The sequence below is a fragment of the Sinocyclocheilus grahami genome, unplaced genomic scaffold, assembly GCF_001515645.1.
Source record: "Sinocyclocheilus grahami isolate Dianchi unplaced genomic scaffold, SAMN03320097.WGS_v1.1 scaffold1524.1, whole genome shotgun sequence".
Classification (NCBI taxonomy): domain Eukaryota; kingdom Metazoa; phylum Chordata; class Actinopteri; order Cypriniformes; family Cyprinidae; genus Sinocyclocheilus; species Sinocyclocheilus grahami.
The window spans coordinates 18,342-24,343 of record NW_015506703.1 but is presented as its reverse complement, the minus strand read 5'-3'; the positions used below and the strand labels follow the sequence as shown (position 1 = coordinate 24,343).

At 36.7% G+C, this 6,002-nt stretch overlaps 1 pseudogene; it reads left to right on the top strand.

Moving 5' to 3' along the window:
* Window positions 1-269: 269 nt before the first annotated feature.
* Window positions 270-5,650, top strand: LOC107570935 (sodium-dependent neutral amino acid transporter B(0)AT2-like; annotated as a pseudogene).
* The last annotated feature ends 352 nt before the right edge of the window (window positions 5,651-6,002 follow it).

Below are 6,002 nucleotides of genomic sequence, written 5' to 3'. Positions count from 1 at the left end.
GACAATTAGCTCATATTTAAACTGATATTTAATTTAATACACTAATCCTTCTAGTGGATGTCTCAATCTGAGTTTCCAGTAGCTCAGAAAATACAAGAAGCTTATGTTCGGTTCACTGTAATGGTCAGCATTATTATGTGCTGCCCTGTAGCAGCAACAGAAATGTTCCTAATATGAATCCAAAGGATCTGTAGGCTGTCTTTAAACCCCATCAGTTTGTGCCTGACCTGCATGACTAAAGCAGTGGTCAGCTGGCATGTTTGCTCTCTATGAAGTCCATTACATCAGGATTTACTATCGCTGTGATCTCATGTAAGTGACACGCTGCTGTGATTTAGGTTTAAAACACATAAATACTCAGTTCATATCAAACGATCTGTAATAACAGACAAAGCAAAAGTGACCACATAATAAAAACAGTTACTCACACTTGTGTGGTGCAACATTACTGTCAGATCCAATAGTCGCACAGCCTCGTCTTTTAGTTTCAATCTTTCTGAAAATCCTGCATTGAATTGTACCTTGTTTGTAAATGAATCCATGGTAAAATGAAAAGAACAAAGGACCAAGTTCTTACTGACGCGGTCTGGATCTTCATTAAAAATAAACTTCATCCTCTGTGTTTTTCCACATCTTGGCACTGTACAGTGTCGTGTTGTCTTCAGAGTCATCTTGATCATTTGATTTCTGCGTAGACCTGTGTTTTCCTCTCTCGTTATTTACGCTACATGTGTGAATCAGTGGGCGGAGTTAAACAGGCAGTGATGTAGAAGCAGACATTGATATTCTTCTGTTTAGCATACAGTCATAAAGTGGCACATTCCACAACCTGTTGTTTTGGCAGATTGGCTTCAATATAACCAGTTTTTAGACTAATGAGAATGATTTGAGTTTAAAACTTGCAGGGTGTTTCTATAGTACAATGACCTCTTATATGTCAAAAGATCAAGGAAATTTTGATTTCTCCGTTCATGACCCCTTTAAAGAATGCAACCAGCTTTAGTTCATATTATTAATTTCTTACCATATTCAAAAGTTTGGGGTCAGTAATTTTTTTTAAAGGAAATTAATACCTTTATTCAGCAAGGATACATTAAATTGATTAAAAGTGACAGTAAAGATATTTATATATACATTTAAATTAATGCTGTTCTTTTTAACTTTCTTTTCATCATAAAATCCTGAAAATAAAATTAGCATGGTTTTCCACAAAAATGTAAAGCATCACAACTGTTTTAAACATTAATAATAACAAGAAATGTTTCTTGAGCAGCAAATCAGCATATTAGAATGATTTTTGAAGGATCATGTGACAATGGCTGCTGAAAATTCAGTTTTACCATCACATTTTAAAATATATTAAAATAGAAAACAATTATTTTAATTTCTAATTTCACTGCTTGATTCTTGATCTAATAAATGTAGCTTTGGTGAGCAAAAGTAATAAAATAAAAACATTTTTTAACTTGCTGACCCCAAACATTTAAATAGTAGTAAAATATGTATGTGAAATGTGTATTCTGTTTTATTTAAAAACATTATATCACCAAGTACGGTAAAAAAAAAAAAAAATTTGCAAAATTAAATAGAGAGTATGTAGTAATGAAAACATCAATCTTTTAAAATAGCAGTAAAACCCACTGCATTCAGACTTTAGGTGAAGGGTTCAATGGAAGAATACACTTTGTTGTTGCCTAAGGCAAAAGCACAAAGGAAAATCAGTTTTTCTATTCAAATATGAAAAAACTGAATAGTGTGAGCATTTCATATAAAGGGTTTTTGTATCTTCCTGTCTCAGTGAAGGAATGTGCAGCAAGCTCTCCTACCTCATATTTCTGGTTCAGGAAGGCTCTGGATATCTTAGACTCCATAGATCAGTCAGGAGAGTTTAACCCCGTCATGACCGGTTGCCTGCTTGCAGCTTGGACTATTGTGTGTCTCGCAATGATCAAGGGCATGAAGTCTTCTGCCAAGGTACAACATACAACATACACACGTTTGTTTCTCTATCACGGTGGGGCTTTTCTTGTACATCCATTGTTTGTTACTGAGCTAATGATATTTTCTGTCCCCTAACCTTTTTTTTAACAGTTGTCAAAATAATTGTAATTGTTTATCAAGCCATTTTCCTTACAATGTTAGTGTTCGACTATCTTTGTGAGGTTTTAGTATCCTGGGACATTTGGTCCCCACAGTGCATTCAAAATTGTTGCCAAAACTTGTAAATGAATTAAATCAAAAGATGTCTCTTAGTGAAATTAATACACAAAAAGTTAATCCATGGAACGATCTGTCTCTTCTTTTCTCCAGGTGATGTATTTTTCCTCAGTGTTTCCTTACGCTGTGCTGATCTGTTTTCTCATCAGAGGGCTCATGTTGGACGGCGCAATAGAGGGCATCAAATATATGTTTTATCCAAAGGTGACAACAAGAGCTCACACTATTCTCATAAAGTGCAATTCAAAGGCACGTCAAATGCAATATTTAAATGTGATTGTATAATCATAGTCTATTTCTCTTTATTAGCTGGAGATTTGGGGCGAAGTGCAGGTGTGGCGTCAGGCTGCTACACAGGTGTTCTTTGCACTGGGTCTGGGTTATGGCTCTGTGATCGCTTACTCGTCCTACAACCCTGTGCATAACAACTGCCACCGGGACGCCATCATGGTCTCTGGCATCCACTTTATGACCTCAGTTCTGACCTCTCTGGTTGTCTTTGTGGTCCCCGGTTTCAGAGCCAAGAACATTGCTCTGGATTGTGTTGCAACGTAAGTGAGAATCTGTGTTCGATTTCTTACCTTAATTTAAGGAAGTGTTATGAAAAGGTCCACAGGACACACATTACTGTTCAAAAGTTTGCGGTCAGTAATACTTTTTAAATGTTTTTTTTTGTTTTTTTAAACAAAGTCTCTTATCCTCACCGAAGCTTAATATTTTTTATGAAAACTGCACATACATTTTTTTTTTTAATTCATAGATGAAAAGAGGGAAGGTCAAGAGCAGCGTTTATATGAAAGATATATTTGTAACATTATAAATATCTTTAATGTCACTTTTGATTAATTTGATGCATCCTTGCTGAATAAAAGTATTAATTTCTTTTAAAAAATCTTACAAACTCCAAACTTTTGAACAGTAGCATAATTTACAATGCAATATAATTGTTTTACTTTGTTTTTAACGATACATCTCATTATTCATTTCCATCATTTTTGTCCCCTCAGATGTATTTACATACAATGAATCCAGCTAATAGTTTTCCCTCGGCAAAATCATCAGCTGTTATAGAAGTGGTAGGAGGTGGTGGAGGGGGACAGAGGAGAGAATGGAACGTTTTGAAGAGATTACGTGTGTCTGGAGCGCTGTTGATCTTGTTGTGGAAGTATGAAGATTTGGCAGTATGGACTTCAGCAGAGAAAGATGAAAGCAAAGACTGATACATACTTAGGTCTGACATACTTAGGTCTTTCTAAAAATGATTGAACAATTTCTTTATTTTGATAATACATGTTAATATCACTCTGTAGTAATGTGGCCAGGATGGCAGAAATGGCAACAACAGGTGCATCGCAGCACTGGTGGCCATGGTTCAACATGTCGGACGAAGTAGTGGCTCTTCAAGACTATAGAGAATGGTACAGCCACTATGGAAGCCTGCTAGGGTCAAATATCACTGACTGTGACATGGAAAGAGAAATGAGGAAGGTGAGATTTGATATCACAAATATGTATGAGCTTCATTTCATATTAAATTTATATTCAGTTAAATGTAACTCACTATCATAATTAAATGATTTCTGTTTGTGAAAGTTCAACTGTCGCTCTACGCTGTTCCTGTTTCTCTTTCTTTTTCTCTCAGGAAGTGGAGGACACGGGTTTGATGTTTATAGCATTTACGGAGGCAATGGCATTGTTTCCTGCAAGTCCATTTTGGTTGACTTTGTTCTTTCTCATGCTGCTGAATTTGGGCCTCTCCACCATGTTTGGCACCATGCAGGGGATTCTTACCCCACTCATGGACAATTTCTGAGTGCTGGGGCGCCACAAGACCATGTTGACCGGTACACACAAATAGACACACTAATACTAAATGATATTGTGCCCTGGCTGTAATTGTCACATAACTTGGCCGTATGATTGTATAATTTGCAGTGTGTAGCTGTATCCTGGGCTTCTTCATTGGCCTGCTATTCACTCAGAGAAGTGGCAACTATTTTGTGACCATGTTTGATAACTATTCTGCCACATTGCCAATGATCATCGTTGTTGTTTTTGAAACTGTCAGTGTGGCATGGATTTACAGTGCTGATCGGTGAGATGAAATATGAAATTATAGATTTCTATTATGATTATCCTGGAGTTTGTGTGATCGGCTGTTTGTAGTCTTTTTTAATCCTCACTGTATTTGCTGTTCTTCAGTTTCTTGGATGCTGTGGAGGTGATACTGCACTGGCGCCCTCCAGTGGTTTATGACTATTTGTGGAAGTATGTTGGTCTGCTTGGCATGGTGGGATTGCTGGCTGCTAGTCTTCTTAGCATGGTCTTCAAACAGCTCACTTACACTGCTTGGAATCACACCACGGTATTATACACTCTCAAATAAGATGGAACATTATAAACAAAAAAATAATAATAATTATGACTGTAGATACCTTTAAAGGGCCAAAACAATCTGTCATAATTTACTTACCTTCATGTTTTTCCAAACCTATATAATTACTATATATTTTGAAAAAAGTCTGTTCAAAATTTCGGGTTTTAATGTTTTTGAAAGAAGTCTTTCATGTTCATTAAGACTGCATTTATTTGATCAAAATACAGTCATTTTAGAAAATAAAATTATTATTACCATTAGCAATAGCTGTTTTCTATGTTAATATATTTTAAAATGTAATTTATTCCTATGATGCTAAAGCTGAATTTTCAGCATCATTACTCCAGTCTTCAGTGTCACATGATCCTTCAGAAATCATTCTAGTATGCTGATTTGCTGCCCAAGAAACACCATTACATTACATTACATTTAGACATTTAGCAGACGCTTTTATCCAAAGTGACTGACAAATTAGGACAATTAACAATTAACATCAATGTTGGAAACAAAATGTTGTGAAAACCTTGATACATTTTATTTTTCCAGGATTCTTTGATGAATAGAAAAAAAATCTATTACTTTCTTTAATAAAATTGAACAGTGAAGGTCAATTAGCTAGTCTTGTTTTGGACCCCATTGACTTTTATTGTATGAACAAAAACATCATATTGCTACAGATTATCTACACCGGGTTGGTGACAGTATTTCTCTCTGTCAGGGATCTGAAACTAGCCTGGAGTATCCTGGATGGGCTCTGGTCATGCTCTCCATGCTGATCATCGTAGCATTTCTCCCCGTGCCCATTGGCTACCTGCTCTCCTTCCTCAGAGGTGGACAGAGCCTACCAGTGGAGGAGGGTGAAGTTGAGCCTCCGAGAGAACGATACTCTAAATGCAATTCTGCTGAGCCAGAGCCAAATAACCATCACTCCCCACTGGATGAAGACAGGAATCGGCCATGCTCCACCTTCTTCCACTGGGTGCTGAACACTACATGCTGCTCCCGCAACAGGTAGATGGAGAGGAAGGGGAAGACACTGGGTTGTAAGGAAATGCAGGGACAAAATTGAGATAAACAGGTGTTTGAGCAGAAAACAAGACTATTTATTGATCAGTATTGGAGTTGTCTAATGGAGTGAAAATGATGTAAACCAAGGCCCTATTTGAGAGGGGTGCTTTTTATGAGTGCACCAATCATTGAATTGCTTTGTACTTGAATCCTTACATGTACTTAGTGATGTGCTCTATACCAAAAGTGCCTCTTAAAGGAATAGTTCTCCTAAAAATTTGCTGAAAATGTACTCACCCTCAGCCCATCCAAGATGTAGATAAATTTGGAACAGATTTGAAGCTAAAATCATCATGATGAATTTCTTTCTTACAAACACGCAGCCTCGTTGTGTGGGTTA